This window comes from Periplaneta americana, chromosome 17, assembly GCF_040183065.1.
Source record: "Periplaneta americana isolate PAMFEO1 chromosome 17, P.americana_PAMFEO1_priV1, whole genome shotgun sequence".
Classification (NCBI taxonomy): Eukaryota; Metazoa; Arthropoda; class Insecta; order Blattodea; family Blattidae; genus Periplaneta; species Periplaneta americana.
The window spans coordinates 27,869,465-27,890,915 of record NC_091133.1 but is presented as its reverse complement, the minus strand read 5'-3'; the positions used below and the strand labels follow the sequence as shown (position 1 = coordinate 27,890,915).

General features: G+C 36.5%; 1 protein-coding gene across 2 annotated transcripts in view; it reads left to right on the top strand.

Annotated features, from left to right (window-relative positions):
• LOC138693204 (unc-112-related protein-like) overlaps nt 1-21,451 on the top strand; it is a 527,407-nt gene that overhangs the window by 228,836 nt on the left and 277,120 nt on the right. The window lies entirely within an intron of this gene.

Below are 21,451 nucleotides of genomic sequence, written 5' to 3'. Positions count from 1 at the left end.
ATGGATATAAGAACGCGATTAAAATTTTTTATTGTTACGTAATCTTCAACTCGGCAATATTTTAGCATTTGTATACGATTTGAAATCTTGGCATCTATATATTTATATAATGTGTGTGTTTCCTTTATAAATTTGAGTAATAAATTTGCTCAGAAGGCGATAAATATGTCGCATAACTAGAATGAAAAACAAATCGGTGTCTGTTGACATTCTTCCTCATATTTTTTACGCGTTTCGCAACACTACAGCTATTTCACCATACTCTAGAGTCTAGGTGATATTTCTGTTTATAGTTCAATTTACTCATAATGCATACAGTTATAAGAGAAAATTACATTTGATGTTTTAAAGTATTTCGGGAATTAATGTTAAATAAGAAGAATTTAATAGCGACGTAGTCACCACCTATTCAGAAAAGAACTAGATCTTCCCTTAAGAATTCGCAGGAGTTATGCTACTGTAATTTACTTTTCACAACAACGGACATTGAATGTAGAGCGATAGTGGCAGGTACTGTATTTGTAAAATATATCACAAGCTTTTTTTTTTATTTAATTTAGACCCTAGATTGCATGGAATTTAGATGCTTGACAGATCCATAATGTACTGTTAGTATTATATTACATCAGTTGTTACTTCGAATTTCCTGTTTCACATAACTTTTATTTCACACCGTGCATACTGCAAATGAGAAAATTTTCGTCTGAATGTTCAGTGGTAGAAGAATAAGCTATCAACATATTCCGTGGAATTCTGAGAATTCTAGAAAATTATAATGTACCAGAAAGGCCTACAAATATCAGTTTAGTCCCACCTGTGGAGTAACGGTCAGCGCGTCTGGTCGCGAAACCAGGTGGCCCGGGTTCGAATCCCGGTCGGGGCAAGTCACTTGGTTGAGGTTTTTTCCGGGGTTTTCCCTCAACCCAATACGAGCAAATACTGGGTAACTTTCGGTGCTGGACCCCGGACTCATTTCACCGGCATTATCGCCTTCATTTTATTCAGACGCTAAATAACCTAGATGTTGATATAGCGTCGTAAAATAACCCAATAAAATAAATAAAAATATCAGTTTATGCGCGTTGTACGGTTGTCAGAATCATGATTCATTTGTAAATAGAGAAATTGGATATGTTTTTGGGTTTTTTACGATGCTGTATCAACATCTAGGTTATTTAGCGTCTGAATGAAATGAAGGTGATAATGCTGGTGAAATGAGTCCGGGGTCCAGCACCGAAAGTTACCCAGCATTTGCTCGTATTGGGTTGAGGGAAAACCCCGGAAAAAAACCTCAACCAGGTAACTTGCCCCAACCGGGATTCGAACCCGGTCCACCTGGTTTCGCGGCCAGACGCGCTGACCGTTACTCCACAGGTGTGGACGAAATTGGATATTAAAAAAAAATGTAAAGTAGCAGTGTGTTAAGAAGAAATAATTTACATTTTGATTGTTTGGCCCTATTTGCTGGTTGTTTAATTGTTATTGCTGGATGGAATAAATGTAGTGGCATGTTAGGCTAGAAAATAAATTCATTGTGTCCCGGTTTCCGTCATTCACAACTTAGATATGACACTTTTCCAGTAGATGTTAATGCTGTTTTAATGTGTGTTCTCTAATTTTATGTACAATGTTTGTGATATTTAATGTAGCATTTTTTTTTATTAGTTTGTTAGTGGAAGTAATTTCGTTAGTGTAATATAGATCAGTACCAGAAAACTCAACATTTTACACAATTTTAACGCTGTTTTTCTGCGTACTTTATTTAATACTCGTACAATCCCTGTAATTGTGTTATTTAATTATTTCTGTGTACCGTATATGTTTTGTTTTTCGTTTCACTTTCTTCAATCGCGTATGAAATAATGCAATCAAAGAAACTTGTTTGTTTAGTCAACAGTCTGAAGACTAGTTGGAAACCCTAAGTGACACCAATAAGACATCACGCATGAAGCAACTAAAGCAGGAGATAATGGGGTAGTATGTCCAATTCCTTTCCCCACTATTAGCATAAATGATGTATTTTACTTTGCAGACAATCTCCCATATATACAATATTATTTGTTCATTGGCAAACGTTATTGTGTTAATGTTGAATTATCTGAAACATAGTCATTATGTTAAGGGGTTAGGTATAGCTTACAGCAGTAAAATTTTTGGAAATATTCAACTTTTTTTTCTCCATTGCTGCATCTTGTACAATAATGAAAATTGGTATGTGTGAAAACTATCCTTCTGCACTAGCCACTGGATCGCCGTGGAGGCATGGGATATATACACACACATATATATATATATATGTAGATAGATACTACACAACCATAACCGAATCACACAGTACCTCCACATACGCAGAACACATCACAAATACCAACCACAGCTACAGCTACATAGAAACATACATGGAAACTCTACATATCCAACCGGGGGGGAAGGGACACTAGAACAATGCGAAATATATAAACACACAAAAACACATCCACAACACATCCTCAACACAACTAAATTTCAGAACACACATCCTATTTGACTCCACACTACCAAACACAAACACACCTCCCCCCCCCCCTCCCGAGCAAAACAACTCTGAAGAAACTGGATGGAAGAATCTCACTAGTTCGGAATTACTGATACAGAGCCGAAACTAGTCGACGGTAATTTACAACTTAGTTTTCACGCATGAAATTGGTTATAACTATATTTCTAAATGATATGAAGTGTTAAGCGTGTAATCAAGATGTATACATAATACAGCCTAGCTCACTGCCTTGGCGAGAATAGAACTCTGGTTTGCTGAGATCTTTCTTCATTAGAGTTTTGTTAAACTGCTTTAACATGCTGTCCTATCTTGAAATTTATTAACTGGGAGTCAACCATTTAAGGGGAAAAAACTGTGGTTTAAACTTGTATGTTCCATTTTTTATTTATGAAAACATGATCTTAGACATGTGTAGCTTTGTTAGTACCGCTACTGCTATAAAACATTTTTAAGTATTTTTCCACTGTTGTGTAATTAACGTTTTAACCATTAGTTGTTTTCGGTATAAGTATAAAATTCATTTCTTTCCTGTATTTAATAATGATTTATTGTGGAAAGGTTAAATGTGTAGGATACATAGTATATTACCTTAATTATAAGTTTCAGAACCTGTTTATAAAATAAAATAATTCTTAAAACACGCGGAATTTATTTAAGCCGTGTAAGACTACTTAAATAAAAAGGCAAAACGCCGACAACATATCTGCCATTTTCATCAAGGTCATTACAAGAAAGGTCGAACGTTCAGAGAACATAATGCTGGCGTAATGAGATCTGTCTGATAATGCGGTCCTCATGCTTTGCTTGTGTCTTGAAGATTCGTACAGTAGTTTAATAGAAACTGCATTTACTGAATTCAGAGATTGGTGCTTTCAGTAATTAATAATAGCTCTATAACAATAGATGCATATCTGTAGATAAATGAAGGAAAAGAATGGTTACGTCATGTGAATTCTATTTTAAAATAATTCACGATTACAACACATTTGACGAAACATTGATACGAAAGGGCAAAATTCAGAGGAAGGTAGCAGGTTATGGTTGCTATGCTCAAAAAGCGTGTTTTATGTGGAAGTCAACTCCGGTACCCAAAAGTAAAAGTAAAGCGAAAACGGAAACTGAATATTTTGTCATTATTTTGCTTTAAATTCATATATCATTTTAGGTCTACTAATATTTGTCTCTTTGAGATGGGCAGGGGATGTAGCACGAGTAGCGAACCCAGAAATGCATATAGAGTGTTAGTTGGGAGACCGGAGAGAAAAAGACCTTTGGGGAGGCCGAGACGTAGATGGAGGATAATATTAAAATGGATTTGAGGGAGGTGGAATATGATGAAAGAGACTGGATTAATCTTGCACAGGTTAGGGACCGATGGCGGGCTTATGTGAGGGCGGCAACGAACCTTCGAGTTCCTTAACCTCTTCAGTCCTGACTTTACATTTTAAAAAATTTGGAAAAAAAAAATCGGTCACATAGTCATTCTGGGGTTCCAAAAGTCCCAAATCAAGTATTCATAGAAATTCAAATTTTGGGGCAATTTTGAACTCTTGGGGCCCCAAAATTTAAGATTTTAATCTATAGAAATGTTGCAACAGCGATATTCTTCATTTCTATCAAATTCAATTTTTAAAAATTTTCAAAAGTATCCAAGACACTGAAAAAAATTAAAAGAAAATGATGTATAGTATATGTTACCACAGGTCTGAAAAGGTTAAAAGCCATTTATAAGTAAGTTGTAAGTAACATTTGTCTCTTCTGTGAATTAAAACAATGTTGAATAACTTTTACTATTAGATCACTTTTCTGATTTTTTGAACACGCTTTCTTCAATGAATTCTGTAAGAGGTACAGAGCTATGTATAGGCTATCATAAATTTGTGTTATCTGAAAATATACCGTATTTCATTATGTATTGTCCTTATACTTGCATTACTCCAGCTATTTAAAAAAGTAGGCCCTACACTACCGTATGCAGTCTTTTAAAATTACAGTATAGGTGTATTACTTGTTATTTTACTTAGTCATACAGTCATAATAGCAAAATGTTTCAAGTGCCGCACACGTCTTGTAAAGACTGGCACAAGTGATCCTTTCACAGGCCATGGATGCCCACAGAGCGGCGGAAATTTAAGGCTCCTAGTTGTACAATGGGCATTAGTGGCAGTTGAGATCTCAGACCTATGTACCCTCCGCCCTTACCCCCATAGACCTACCTAAATTGCATCGTGTATACAATATTTAAACAGTAGTTAGTACTAATTTTTGGATAATATCAAATTTATGTAGCCTACATCTTAAAATAATCGTGTCATGCTTACCTTACCATTTGTTTATTAAGACATAGCTATAGTCATACTCGCTTGGTCATGATCTCCCAGTGACAATTTATCGACATAACAATTGTGTGCTGTTATCTGTTTACAAAAATCTGACGCGTGTCGCTATGCTTTAGAGTTCATAAAATCTGTACAATGTGAGAAGCATGAAGTGCGTGTTTTGTGTTTTTAAAAACAGCTTGTCTCATAATTTACCGCTGTAGATTCGGGTGTACTGTAGTTTGTGTGCGTGTGCGTGCTCGTGCGTGCAGTCCTTGTTCATGTTCAACCTTAATTCATTTGATACTGCGATAGTAGTTTTAATATTCCACGGTATATAACCTATCTATAAAATCCTGTTTATTTACCAATCATCAATGTTTCCTTTATACAATTGTAGGTATATTCGTCCATTTTCATAGTTTGTATTAAGTGTAGCTGGTAAAACTACCAATTTTATTATGCAGAAGAAAAACATTCCTAACACACTTTTTAAAAAAGTGAGTCTTAAGATAGACGCTCACTTACCGGGACGGATTCGTTCGGCGCGTTCGAATTTTTATTCTTTGCATTATTTTAAATGAGCATCGCCCACTTAGCCGTGTCGCCTCCGTCCGCATGACCGGATTCCGTCCGGAATTCTGGCCAGAGAATTCTAAACGGATTATCATAGGGGCCAAGCTCGAAATAAGGAATGGCATGAACAGGACATTTCAGCAACCAATGTACGCACAACTTGACTGTAGAGTTCCTTGAACATAGTAGACAGACATACTGTCAATGTGGTGTTATGTTCTACTGTTAACAGTACAATCTAATGACGATGGAAAATGAAGTAAGATACATAACTTACCTCACAAGTTTTCATGTCTCTCAGCAACGTTGAAGGCGCTAGCGTTCAATGAACAACCATGTACATACTTGCAACTAGTTCGAAAAAACTGTTCACTATGAATTAAAAATGCACTGTGATGGCCTGAGTTAATTTTGTAGGGAGAGACAGAAGAATACTGTGCCTCTGATAGTGTTGCCAACAAATAAATTGTATCCGTCAGTCTAACACCTGAAAATCCGTCAAAATTAAATAATAATAATAATAATAATAATAATAATAATAATAATAATAATAATAATAATAATAATAAAAATAGGAAATAAGACCCACTCAATATATCTATGTTTGTTTCGTCAACTGTCCGAAGACAGGTCTGAACCCCACAAGTGATACCAAGAAGGCACCACTTATGAGGCAATTAGGCCTGGAGATAATGGGATAGGGTGGCCAGTTCCTTCCCTCCTCCATTGCATACATCGCCGATTAGCTACATATTACACTAGTCAGACTTAAGATGCATACAAGCAGTTGTTCTTCCGCTGACACACATCGTCAAGTGAGATGTACTGCCTGATAATAGATGTGCATATCAGCCAGAACTTAGGAGGACCAATATATCTATATAGGCTACAAATAAAAAGCAAATTTTAACACAACTTACTTATCAATGTTGATTAAAATAATAATTCGTCAACCTCTGTCTTGATTACGAGGAAATCTAAAACAGGGGATTCCCTAACAGGGTACGGCGTAGGCAGGGCTGTTCAAAGAAATCCCCCAAAAATTAAACAATTAAAAATGACAGCAGCTAAAAAAGTCAAAAGACGATGTAAGAAAAATCCGTCACCCATCAAAACCATTCTTTTCCCGTCAGCTACGTTGCAATTCCGTCAGTTTTGACGGAATATCTGTCCAATTGGCAACACTGACCTCTGATCACGAACAGGATTGTACTTCGTTGCACTACACCGGCTCTTCATTCGGTTATGAAAATTTTTCGATTGCAAGGCCTCCAATCGTGGTAATATTGAAGGTATAAATGAAATGGATGCTGCGAAGCTTAATTTGTTAGCCCAACAGTATGAAGAGCCTTATTTGTAAATTATAGCAATGTAATACGTAAAAAGAACGTGTGGAATGAGATTGAGGAAATATTTAATGAACCAGGTATATTCTTCGTAGTTAAAGTTACAGAGCTATTCATTTTATTTCCAGGTTTAGTTTAGATTTTAGAACACTACAATGAAATATTGCGCTCTAGCGGTAAATTACAACATTATTTGATTATTAATTCGGAAATGCGGACGCACCGAACGAATTTTTTCCGAAAAGTGAGCTCCTACCTCGAGTCTCTTCTTTGAAATGACATTATTTCTCTTTCCCTTGGTGGAATTCTCATTTGTCTACTTCTAGGTACACACTATTGAAATCACAATACAGTTTATTCGAGTTAAGAATTTTTGTTGAGACATTTATGTCGCTTTTGATGTTCTTTAAATTCGGTGTCCCCCATATCTGCGTTGAAGAAGGCGTGGCACTTTTGTCGGATTCGTCTTAAACCTTTATCGACAAATTCCAGAGAAGGATATTGGAAACGCACACGAAATGTCACTCGGTATATTATACATCATTGATGAACGCACGCATTCACGCATGATTTCGGGTGTAGGGAAGGACGAAGAAAGGTGAAGATGGGCGAAAGAAGAGATAACAAAGATGGGGTGAACGTGGGAAAGGTCAAATATGCGACAAAGCGTGCCGTAGCTCCAGAGATAGGGGATTATTAGAAGCTTCCACCTGCTCCCGCGTGACCTCACGCACACAACTTCCTTGACAACCTCTTGTATTAATCTTCCCGTAGATTAAATGCTGTCATTATGAAGGGGTTGCGTATCTTTCCTCCAAATCATGTAATAGTTACAACAAAACGAGGACAGAATTTTTTCAGTTTACATTCATAAGTCTTTGTGGCCTTTTTTGCGGTTTATAAACTGGCACGCAACCCGTGTCATGTGCAAAACATCTCTGGAGGAATCGATGTGGTACTTCAATTTTATTTGTCTACGCTTCATACACTGGCTTTGATGCACTATTTTGTTTCATAAGATGATATTGGTCCTTGAATATGTGCCACAATCTTTTAGAATTATCTCGTGGTTTCTCTGTAAATGCATAGGATATAATAGTCCTTCATTTTTAGGATATCATAGATACATTTTGTCACAAAGTTGCCTAATTATTTATTTTGAACAAGTTGAAATATTTAGTCTTCTTACTAGAAAACACCATCTACTTCTACTGGTAGACCTATACTACTGCTATTACAGTCCGTTCAACGGGGCTCGGTTCAACCATTCTTGAGGTGTTTTTAGCATCGTCTCTGTTAAGACTTTCCCACATAGACGCAATCAACAATTCGGGATGATTTATCACAGTTTACAGAGTGGACAGCCCACACTATCGCGACACTCGGTATTCGGGAAAAACATGACTCTAGACATATTATATATATATATATATATATATATATATATATATATATATATTTAATAAACAAAATTAAAAACTAAAGAATAGTAAGAACTTTAAGAAACGATTGAAATATCAAAGACTACTTGATCTGGAATACTAATTAACACTATTTGCCTTCTGCTGTCCATCTATACTTCGTAAAGCAACATGGTAGCCAAATGTAAGAAATAATAGACTTCGTACAAGAAAATGTTTTTTTTCTATTCTCGTCATAATATACACAGTACAAGAATTCACGTACAAAGGATAGAAAATGGAAGGAATTAGCTGCAACAATGAATAAAAACTGTGAAAATGTTTATCCATGACTAGTATCTAAGCTGATCTTTATTTCATCGTCCTTAGCAACCTAAACAATGGCTTTATTCACACCACTGAATTAATAGTATTACTGTATGATACAAGGTTGGGAAGTGCTTTTTACAAAATCAAGAAGAAGTTTGAAAAACGAGCAGAGCGAGTTTTTTAATTTTCGAGATTTTTGTAATGCACTTCACAAACGTGTATTGTACAACATATTTTGCACGATCATATTTTTAAAATTGCAAATGCAATGTATTTTGCATTGAAAGCTTAGAGAAATATTATTCCAAAGCCTTCGCAAAACTGCACTGTAATGGTAACTAAGTAACAATAAGTGCACTGTAATGGGTCTATTTCAGTATAGTTTTATGTTATGAATGGTTTCCCTAGCAACAAGTTTCTGTGTAGGAATTCTAACTTTTAAAGTCTAACAATTATTATTAGTATTATTATTAATTTTATTTATTATTAATTGTGTTATTATTGTCATTATTGAGTATAATTAGTTACCACTGCCACCCGGTATTTGCAGTGTGAATAAATACATACATAACTTCTTCACAAACACACATTACAAAGAAAAAGCGCACAATTTAAAATTGAATTTAGATGCCAATAGTGGAATACACAGTAGATACCAGTAATGGATAAGAGTAAACAGATTTAATTCTCTTATTATACTATAAACTTACTTACAAATGGCTTTTAAGGAGCCCGCAGGTTCATTGTCGCCCTCACATAAGCCCGCCATCGGTCCCTGTCCTGAGCAAGATTAATCCAGTCTCTACCATCACATCCCACCTCCCACAAATCCATTTTAATATTATCCTCCCATCTACGTCTCGGCCTCCGCAAAGGTCTTTTTCCCTCCGGTTTCCCAACTAACATTCTATATGCATTTCTGGATTCGCCCATACGTGCTACATGCCCTGCCCATCTCAAACGTTTAGATTTAATGTTCCTAATTATTTCAGGTGAAGAATACAATACGTGTAGTTCTGCGTTGTGTAACTTTCTCCATTCTCTTGTAACTTCATCCCTCTTAACCCCAAATATTTTCCTAAGAATCTTATTCTCAAACACTTTATCTCTGTTCCTCTCTCAAAGTGAGAGTCCAAGTTTCACAACCATACAGAACAACCGGTAATATAACTGTTTTATAAATTCTAGCTTTCATATTTTTTTATAGCAGACTAGATGACAAAAGCTTCTCAACCGAATAATAACAGGCATTTCCCATATTTATTCTGCGTTTAATTTCCTCCCGAGTGTCATACTATAAACTACTATTATATATTAATATTTATTTTATTATGTGAGGACGGCAATGAACCTGCGGGTTCCTTAAAAGCCATAGGTAAGTAAGTAATAATGAAACACTCTAATAAATACAGTAAGTCGTCAATAACACGAATTGCAACAATGTTCACTTACTCAAAGTACTCAACAAACTTCCCTTTAATGGCGTAGCTGAAATTTTCCGCTTCTGGGAACCGTAAAGGGTGGGAGTAAACCATATTTTCTCCTGATTGCTATCGCTGTAGTAGCTCTTCCCTAAATTTTTTCATCACAATTTTGGAGGTCTAAAATATTATGAAGCAAACACGCTTCTGACTATATATTTTATATTTCTTTCTTTCAATTCTATGGACTTCAAGAAATCCTCTACTTCATGGAAAAAGTTTCGATCACTCTCCGTGCACGACATAACCGTAGTTATATTTATTTCTCTTTCCGCATGTCATATTTGGATTATATGTATAGGAAGGGCCCACTGAGTATGGTTTGAGTCCAAAAGCTTCGTCCCCAAAGAAACATGCGGCGTAGTTTCTGCTTGCTCGGGAAGTAGTTGGTCTTCTGGAAGATAGCATCGTTATTAATACATTTCCTACCCATCCGAACTTCCTCGAGAATTGCCCCCAAGTCGTTTTTATCCTTCAGGAGTTGAATCAATGTATAAAAGTCTCCAAGTTCTTCTCTCGACATGTTGGTATCACGGACCCAAGTGTTTTATTCGGCCAAAAATAATAACATTAAATAGCAACTACAGACTAACATTTCGTTTTTAAAAATCTGTACGTAATTATAAAAAAAAAAAGATAAAGGTATCCCTGTAACATGCCATGAAGGCACTTGGGTGGCATGGAGGTAGAGCCCCATGCTTTCCATGACCTCGGCACTAGAATGAGATGGTGTGGTCGGCACCACGCTCTGACCGCCTTTTACTATATGTAATTATAATTATCTGTGAATATATCTCATTCTGAATCTGTCAAGGAAAAGAAACTTTGCAGATTTAGTGCAAGTGAAATACCTACTGGGGTTCATTTTCATTTTCATCAAGAGAGACTGCCAAAACCTAAAATTTTTTCCTCCAAAGATGAATCTATGACTATTTACCGCCGCAATACAGCGTGGTCTACCGAAGTACCAAGGTGAAATAGCGATTGCGATAATATCGCGACTTCCGGAATCCCGCATCAGTATGGGTGCTCCCATTTACAGCAATGTATTTAGATATCGTCTCGAATTCAGTATTGCATCTGTTTGGAAAAGCCTTTAAAGTACTATCTCCTGTTGCTTTAATTTCTTCTCGTTCAATTTCTATAGCTTCGCAATACTCGCTTTGTCCTCTCAAACCGCCGAAAACTCTAAAAGGCAATCTATTTGTTAGGCGAATAATATTGCATCTGAGTGACGAACTTCATAGTAGCTCGAATGATACAGACGAGTGAAAGAAACAGACTGAAGCGGCCGTTACTTGAATGGGGAAAATATGAAAGGGAGGGAAAGAACTCTGAAAATACTCCTCACCGGGTCACCTGACTGGTAGTGAATTATTTTGCTATTTAAATTTTCTTACAGTTAGTACTTCATAAATGTAATATAAGGACTGTTAACAATATGACATTTATGAAAAAAAAAGAAAAAAAAAAAAGGTAAATAGACCTACAAAATTTCATTAGATTGTTACTGCGATGTACCGAAGTACATATGATACTTCCGTGCAGGAATTCTGCGGTATCATATGATGAAGGATGGGTGGAGCGGAGAAAAATTCTCTCCGGCACCGGGATTCGAACCCGGGTTTTCAGCTCTACGTGCTGACGCTCTATCCACTAAGCCACACCGGATTCCAATTCCGATGCCGGATTGAATCTTCTCAGTTTAAGTTCCACCTCTTAGTTTCCCTTTAGTGGCCACTCCGCATGCACTGTGTCACTGGTGTGTGACAATGGCACAATGTCCAATACACTATGTGCAGAGGTGCACTCATTACGAGTGAATAAGTGGACGGGATCCGACGGAATGAGCGCTGTCTTAGGCGGTGCTATTTCACTGTGGGGAATAATTAAGCAGCATGTCTCGAAACATCGATACTAGACAATTGAAGATTTGAAGCAAGCTGTTAGGGAGGCATTCAGGGAAATCACACCGCCTTTGCTGCGGAAAATTTCACACAGGACATGGCGCCGCATCATTTTGTGCCGCGACAATGATGGCCCCATTCTGATGTTCTGGATCACTAAACAAGCTGAAACGTAAAGTATCAACCATTGTCACACATTTTCTATGGCATGTTCAAAATGGATGCACATCAACATACAAACAAAGGGGAGGGGGGGGGGGAGAGACAAGACTTAGGGAACTTACTGTACATTAATGTAATATAATATACTAGAGACCTTTCCTAAACATCCATGTTTAGTCGCGCTAAGGCCTCTTTACCTCCAGTAAAAGATTTCTCTGTACTCATTTGATAGAAGATCACGTAAATAGGCCTGCCTAAGCCTTTCCGAAAGTTATTGCCTGAATCCAGTATTTTTATAACTAATGGCGGGTATTTGACTGATCGTCATTCATCCAATTGTGTAGATCAGTTCGCCGACAAGAGTCGTTGTCTAGGATGCTCCATAGGAGGCTGGTCTACGCTACAGCCGCGATGAGATGATATGAGATGATGATGGAGATTTGTTAGGATGGCGCAGAAGAACCGGAGCTGTCGGAGGAAACCCCTGTGTTACCTGGACCGAGTTATAAATCGGGGATACGCCGGGAATTGAACTCGGGTCCACAGGTTTCTAATTACAGCGCTCTAGCCACTACACCACCGTGGCGGCGGCCTGAATCTGATATCAATCGTGTTTTCTCACTCCGAATTTATTCGCTATACCGTCTGAGTTATCACGATTCTTTGTGCTTATATGTGTACGATTAGTAGTGATGGTCAAATTGTGTGTCATGGGTACTTCCGAGCATGCAGGTTGAGGAATATTAATCTGAATCGGGATACATGTGTACTAGGTGCAGCGGATTCTTAGAAATTACTGTGGCTACTGTGATATGATAAGGATTTCACGTCACTCTTTCTGGAAGATGGGTATTCATAAATTAAAAATAGAACGTTGCATATGCTATGTTTTATAAATTCAGGAAAATGTGTTCGTCTTGAATTACTTATATGTAACTAAATCGACATCTGCGTCTTTCTCCACAACATTTTTCTTTGAAGGAGTATTAGTGTGTGTGGATGCGTGTGTGTACTATATATTCTGTAAGAATGAATTCTAGAAATGTTTATTTGCATCGTTTGTACGCCCATTTTCATCCTCCCTGTGAGATGCATCATCATTATAATCGTCGTAACTGCAGCTTTAAAGTTCTAAAGAAAGTGCGCCTTTCTAGAAACTATAAAAAGGGATGCCTCTCCAGAAGTATCAAAATGAACGCCTATCCGAAAACTATAAAAATGAACGCTTTTCCGATAATGTCATATGTATGTATGTATGTATGTATGTATGTATGTATGTATGTATGTATGTATGTATGTATGTATGTATGTATGTATGTATCCTATAGGTAATTAACTGGCATTTTCGGGAGGAGGCACTATGACCCAGCACTGAGACCTTTTACGATCTATTGCGCTAACCCTCAAGCTAGGCGAATTTCCAGACCCACACCGGCTGACTATACTGACTACACAGGTAACCCCCTCGTCTAGGCCAGCTCCTTTCGTGCACCCGCCATCCAGCGTTCGGGGAATGCTATGGAATGATGACGGATTGGAGAAATGTTGAAGGATGATGTAGATGCCTACTATAGGGAAACGGGAGAACCCCGAGAAAACCTCAACTACGACCTCGTTCTCCATAAGGTCACTATATCTTTTTCAGTGAAAAATCATAGTCTACCTGGGACTCGAACCCTGCGTGACAGGCTGAAGGCCTGACCACTCGGCCACCGCAGATGCAGCCTAGGATAGGAACAGGTATTTAAATACTGAACTGGAAGTTAACATGACCTTTAAAGAATATAATTAAATAAATGAGGGACCAAACAAAAATTCAGAATATTATATTATAGCAAAAATATATAACATAACTGCATAACGCACCGGAACGCAATTCCAGTAAAAATAATATTAGGGTTCCACAGTTCCAGCATAAATAATACAGGACACGTTTGATGAAGCACAATGTAGTGGCTTCTGAATTAGAGTTCCAGTATTTTTTTTAAACTACAGCACTCTTTATATGCATAGTGTCGTACCATTGAAGTTGTGGTTGTCTTCGGCATCATACTTTGCAACTAAGTGTAAATAATTTGTCAGTATTAAGGATTTCTTTTGTCGTTAGGACCATAAATATTTTCAGTATGGTTGGTTACATTAAAATTAAAATAGGGTTCTCGATACTTGAGAGTATCGACAGCGACCGATACTTGCGGGAAAAGACTCCACATTGTTCGATAGTTTTGGTTTTTATGGACTTTTTATTTATTTAATTTATTTCTTCCTTCCTTCCCGCCTCGGCGATGTATTAGACTGCAGATATATCAAAATTTATGGGATCGTGTGCTATTATATCCCTCTCTGCTCTGCGTTTTATACAAATGTATTGTCTTTTCCTCTATTCAAAAATGTTTCATAACATTAGATTGTAAAATAATCCTCTCCCCTGGTAAACCAAAAATTTCAGTAGCCTCATTTGTGAGAGTGAGAAATTCCTCAGTAACGGTTTTTTTAGTCAACTGTCTGAACCTCACAAGTGATACTTACAAGGCAACTAGGCCAGGAGATAATGGAGTAGGTTGGAGAGTTCCTTTCCCCCTCCATTGCATACTTCGTCGACCAGTTACATATTACACTAATCAGACTTCAGATGTGCAGTATACTACATGTAAGAGTAATTCCTAAAGAAAATCATATATCGATCGATGGCCAAGAAGTGATACCTCGTATTTACAAAAATGCTCATTTAGTTTAACTACACTATTATTTAGATTAACTACATCATTATTATTATTATTATTATTATTATTATTATTATTATTATTATTATTATTATTATTATTATTATTTTCACAAAATTAGACAGGTAACTAATACTTTGTCCTCTAGTAGAAAATCTATCAAAGTGGAAACATATATAAAAATATTGTCTGTTTTGAGAAAAATTAACTTTTAAAACAGTCGTTTGATTCAACTGTAAATTTACAGATACAAAGTATCACTTTATAGCCATCTGTATGTAAAGATAATATTGGAGTATTGCACATTTCGCCCAGAATGGTTCAGATCTGGCATAAGACATGAGAATGGACTTCAGATGTGTAACTAAAATTTGCAAAGTCCGGCATTCCCTAGGAAAATGGTTCATTTAAACTTGTGAATTCCTTTCCTCCTCCTTAAATAAAACGAGACCTTAGGCGCGGAATATATACTGTAAGTGAAATATTAGTTAGCGAGAAGATTCGGTCTCGCAAGCAATTGTAAACAATATTGTTGATATATCTTCGTTACTCTGAATATGGGAATAACAACCTAAAGGGTGGAGAAAGTAATTCTCAAACAGGCATTTATTCTCACTTTTAAAGTTGAAGTAACCAGTATCGAATGCCTAAAATAAAATTATCGGTATCGAGAACCTGGAATATCAACTTTACTTATCTATAATGAAAATAATAATTTTAACGCACAAAAAACTTGAACGGACGTAAAAAATTACGCTCTGAAACTCCTGTATCACCAATGAAATATTGCCTCACGCAGGAGTAAAATTGTTAAGTGGAACATGCAACTTTATATAAAACGAAATTACTGTATAAGGTACAGTATAGAGTTCAATGCGGCTGCCAAACTTATACACTGAATTAAAGTGAAGAGTTAATCTCGCACTTTCATTTTAATCTAATGTAATAGCAAGATGGATATACCACTATAACTGTTTCCATGGAAAAAAATAATATAGGCCTATGGTACTGTTTTCAGTTAAGTCCGAGAGAAACACCAGTGCATTTATTCCATCAAAGTAAATAGACCAGTGTTTCTTTTGGCAGTTGATTCATTAGGTGAATGTCTCAACCCCTACAATTTTCACTCTCACAAAAACATAAGACTTGCAAGAATTATTTATTTTTGAGCAGATCTTCACAGTTACAACAAAACATTGTTAGACCTTTTGTTTAGTGGACTGTGCTGTACTACCTGAATAAATTCGATGCACATGGCCGATCAGTCGATTCCTGGCCTCACGTCTACTTGTGTCAGCAGAGATTAACGATCAACCAGTTTGAGGTTAACGTGTGTTCAGTCCTGTGATCCCCCCCTCCCCCTGCCATTTGTTTGGCTTACGAAACCGGACTTCGCTGTTCAAGGAGCTCCCCAAATTCATCACGATGCTGGGTGCGCACCGGTCCCATATATTGTCCGAAATTTCATGAGAAAATCACTTTTTCCATGAGGACTGGAACCAGCGCACATTTCATATCTTTAGTGCAATTCATACGTCTTAAGCCACGCAGCTACTGCGAGGAAACGTACATTGACGTACTTGAAATTTAGTTTTGACACGTGTCACTCGATAACTGATGGGGTAATTCGGGAATAATATATTTTTTTCTTCAACACTGCGTTTACTCCAAACTCCCATTTGAATTTTCTCGACACTAAACACAACATGGGACGTTTTCCTAGAACATAATAAATAACATTGACAATGCACAAATATTCATGCCCTAAGTGGGCTTCGAACACTCAGCATTGGCTTCATGTAAAGTAAAAGCCGCGCCTTAACCATTACGTACAACATGATCAGTTATTCTGTTATTACATGACTAAAAGATTTTTAAAAGTAGGGGAGACTTTGTACCTAGAGCATAGTGTATCTTGGATCATGTTTTTGTTTCTGATTGTTTGCTGGTACCTAGCCGACTCAAACTAAAGTAGTTTGTAGAGAAAGCCACTAGTTAGCTCTAGTCACAGTTCTGGTTTGATTTATTAAAAAGTGTGAGTTCTGTGGACAAAATTTTTTTTGGTACCAAAAGTAAATATTTCATTCATTATGTTTTCTAACACCAAACCAAATTGTATTTTCAACTACCAATCAAGTACGGTGTGTTCCCTATCTGGTGAATAAATACATAAATGTTAATTTCTATGATTTATTCTTGTCTCTAGTTTAGGCAGCCATATTTGTTTAAACGGCATCCTCTTGTGCTTGGATCACAAAACATCTTGTACCAAGGAACATGTTTTCAAGGTACATGATGCTATCGGTTTTTGTTTTTCTTTTATTTTAAGATTATGCTACGAAGTAAGTCTGGACCCCAATTGATCCGGATGCCTTGAAGAAAGCTGTTGAAGTAGTTATGGCTCTTTCAGGAATTAAAATCTCAATCAGAGAAGCCTTTAAATGATGACAAATACGTTTTTTAAAATTATTATGAATTTTTATGTCTATATTTCCACTTATATTCCCTGTGTTTCAATGTTCCAAAGTACAAGAGTGTATGATCCAAGGTACACGAACCTGTTGTACCATGGAACACTTTACATATTCCTTCATTTTTTTCAACCTTTATAGATCTGTAAAACAGGAAAATACCTGTAGGACGTTGTAAAGAATTCTTCAATAATTATTCCAAGTATTTGTTCATTAAAAAAAATTAATTTCCCAAAATTAAAATGTGAAAAGTGATTCAAGGTACAATAGTCTCCCCTACTAGATAACTAGTTTAGATGTACGTAGCTATATAATAAACATCGACCATTATTGGTAATGATTTTTCGTGGGCCACTCTGAATAGAAAATAGATTTCATTTTCAACAGAAGTGATGAAAGTCTAGATCAGTCGTGACCAACTCAGCTGCTCTTACGAAGCACTGTGTGCATTCACGTGCAAGAAAAGAGCAACGTTGGCATTGCAAGCATTGGGACGATCTGCTCTAGCATACTGCTCGTGTGCAGCGAAAAGTTCATTTGTACAAAGAGCACGATTTGGTTACCACTGGTCTGCTCTAATCTGTGCTATTCTCCAACTACACGTTACTTTCTAACACAGTGTCGCTGAATGTTACATTTCGTACAGTTCATAATTCTAAAGCTGAAATATTATGCATAACGCATGAAAAAAAAACAACAACAAAGAGCAACATACCATGATGTCTGTATGATGTCTGTAGCACAAAAATGTATATGTTAATTTCTCTATGGGAGGTTTTATTGAGCTGCAAGGAGTGTAATATGATGTCATTTTGAAAGCGGACATGCATTCATTGTATTAATTACACTTGTTCTTATTTACAGGTGAGTACTGCACACAAAGCTGTTACGTGTGACTGCATGGACCAGATCTGGTGCACACTGACGGTAAGAGAAGAACTTACGTCAACGTTAAATTATTCCAAGTTCAATGACGGTATTGAAATATTTTCACTGCAAGTGGCAGTCCTATTTGCCTTCTTTGCTTACATCTTTTTGCGAAGTATACAGTATAGATTATTATTCTCGACGTTGAACTTTACTTCTAGATAGAACGGATTATGTGTGTACATGGCTTTTGTGCACTCTTGGGGAAGATTCCTACTGGCGTCGAGCCATTTGTCATATTATGTTACGTTTATAGATAATACTATAACATCGTGTTTTATTGAGTTATTTGCCATTCCGGCTCTTTGTATTCATGTTGTGTTGTGATGGGAGAAATATTCCACGACACTTATATGTTTACTTATGTAGATAACATCACAAAACAAATAAGTATAGGCCTACCTGCTTAGATTTAAAAGTACACACAGAATTCTTTTACATTATGAAATGTGATCAAAAGTCCTTATTGAAGCTAGAATGTACCTCATTTTTAATCTGAACATGAATCTTTAACATGTGTGGCAGTACATACATTCTGTGCTTATACACCTACAGAAGTTTATCCCAAAATATCTTAAGGCCTGAAGACGTAATTTCGTTTCATATTAAAGCGTTACCAGATGATAGACGACATTAAGATATACTCATATAGATCATATGCGAAGATTAAGAGGAAGGCAGAAAATAGGAAAGATTGGAGAATGCTGGGTTTGTAGTGAAAGACCTGTCCATAGGCAGAACATGTATGTATGTATGTATGTATGTATGTATGTATGTATGGAAGCGTTTTGTTATAAAATATTATTTAACTGATTTTTTTGCGACAGAATAGTAGAGCTATTGATGACGCATTTTGTTGTAATAGAATAACGAATTGACGATAATTTTATTATAATAAGACAATAATAAATTGATGACGATGAAGTCTTCCGTTGTGACATAAAATTGGTGGAGACTTGATAGTAGTAGAAGCACTACTGTTTTATTTAACGACACTATTAACTGCAGATGTTACTCACTGTCGAAATTCAAAAGTGTGAGAGAAATGACTGACACATTTTGCCGTGAACCTCTATCAAGGACAAGATTCTTTTACGTGCCTTGAATCTTCAAACAGCTTTACTTCCCTCCCGAAGGAAGCCATGTTAAGGATTTTGTCACTCTCATCGTCTTTGTCCCTCAAAACCCTAGACAGCCTCAGCAGACACACTGGGGTGTATGTTGTCTGTTAAAGCCACTGATTTACAGTAGGAATGTATTTTAAAGAAGAATTACATCGTTCAAGCAGAATAATTTGTGGGTTTAGTGTTGGCTTCGTCAGTGCCTGTGTTCGGAATGTGTATAGTCTGTTCGGATAAATTGCGAAGTGAATCTTGGCTGCATATATCAAAGAGGGATACTTAATCGTATGGATATTAAGTTGTCGATCGATCTTCCTTTGTAAAGTTGGTAAGTAGCCCCACATGTGAAGGATGTAGTTGATTCATAGAAGCGACAGCCAGCACTGTGATACAAGTTTAATATTGCAGTCACGTCATCTGTTTCTGGAAGATTGGAGTGGATATAATTAGAAATTAAAAATAGAACGTCGCGTTGCGTCACGTTTTGTAAATTGAGGAAGAGGGCCCGTCCCACTTCTTGATCTTGAGACAAAAGTTTTTTTTTTTTTTTATTTCTCCGTCTGCTTCAAGTCATAATCTACATCGTCATCCTTGTACGTGTTGAAGTTACGTGTTTGTAAAAGATGTTAAAATTGACATTTTATACATAGGCACAATATGGTTGACATAAATGTTGTTGCAACATGCAGGCTAGTCGGTGTCTAATGTTGGTTAATAGCCGTCAAAAGAGCAAGAAACGAGTTGTGTGCAATCTTTGATGTTGCCGATGATGATGAAATGATGATGAAATTGATTTGCTACTCTGAAATAGTGTTAGTACAATGAAAGACTGTGTACATTTTTATGGCTATTCTTTACAAATTAGCCATCGTTGCTGTACGCAATTAATAGTATTTTTTAAGTTTTCTGTAATAAAACATTTTGTTACCTCTCAGCACACTAATCAAAAAACGGACAAAGTTATTTCCATGGAAACAGATGTTTTAGGGTCATACTTCTTACACGCTAAACGACATTTCGTACACGTCGAGAGGATGCGAAAGCATTTCTTTCCCCTTCTACTTGCCCTGAGTTCGTCAGCGACAGAGCGGTAGCTGTTACCTCTTATACCTGCACCCCTCAAGCTGTACACACAAGAAAATGAAATATTAAATAAAGCACGTAAGTGAATATGAAATACAGTCATACAGATGGTTGACAATTACATGTCTGAGTTTATTTTAGTGCCGTTCTTACAATATTTTCAACTAATAACTAATTAAATTAAGAAATGTTAGTTTGTATTACTCGTATGAAGTCAAGAGGGAGTGACACAGTGCATATTGTCCCATTGTGTACGCTGTACTGTAGCAACTAACAGTGAAGAAACATTATCTTCCGCTCTCAGTAGATTTTAATGTGCTATTTGATATTAACAGCAATAAAATGAAATACAAACGGTTAGTATTGGCTTTCGAAATATAGATTACTTGTAAAAATTGTTAATAAAAAAAATTTGTCACTGTGCTGAAGTCAATTAGTCGAATGTTTGTGAGATGGACAGTAGCATCTTCCCCTTCGCTGAAGGTAGAGAGTGTGAGTAGAGGGGAAAGGCCTATCAACCAAACTGAAATGAGGTTTAGTGCTACTGGTCTCCAAGGCAGTTGTTTTGGGAACTTTGTCTTTTGTATAACCGCACATACACCTTTCATTCTGAAAAATCCGAGCTTTCGTAAATTAATTTTTTCTTAACTTACAAATATAAGGCATAACGACCTTTAGTTCAAAATATTGGTCCAGCGATTAAATGTGTCCGCGATTTTAGAACTTTTTGCCTACTTGTAAATGGTAATTGCATTCCAAATGTGAAACAAAACGCTCTTGTACGACGCCGACAGTGGACTTTAGAAATGTTACTCAAGTGTTTGAATCTTTGTAAACATGTAAAACATTATCCAAACGGCACACAGGTCATTGGTTTTATTTTATACGCCAGGAGTTTTAGGATTTTGGGGGGAAAAAATTCACATTTTGGTACCTCCGATTGATTAGTAAAATCTTTTATTAAATTTAAGAAGACTCACCCACTTTCGACTTAGTTGTTTCAACAAACTTCCAATTCAGATTTTTTAGATTAAAATTAGTTCTTTTTTATTTCCGAAAAAAAAAATATA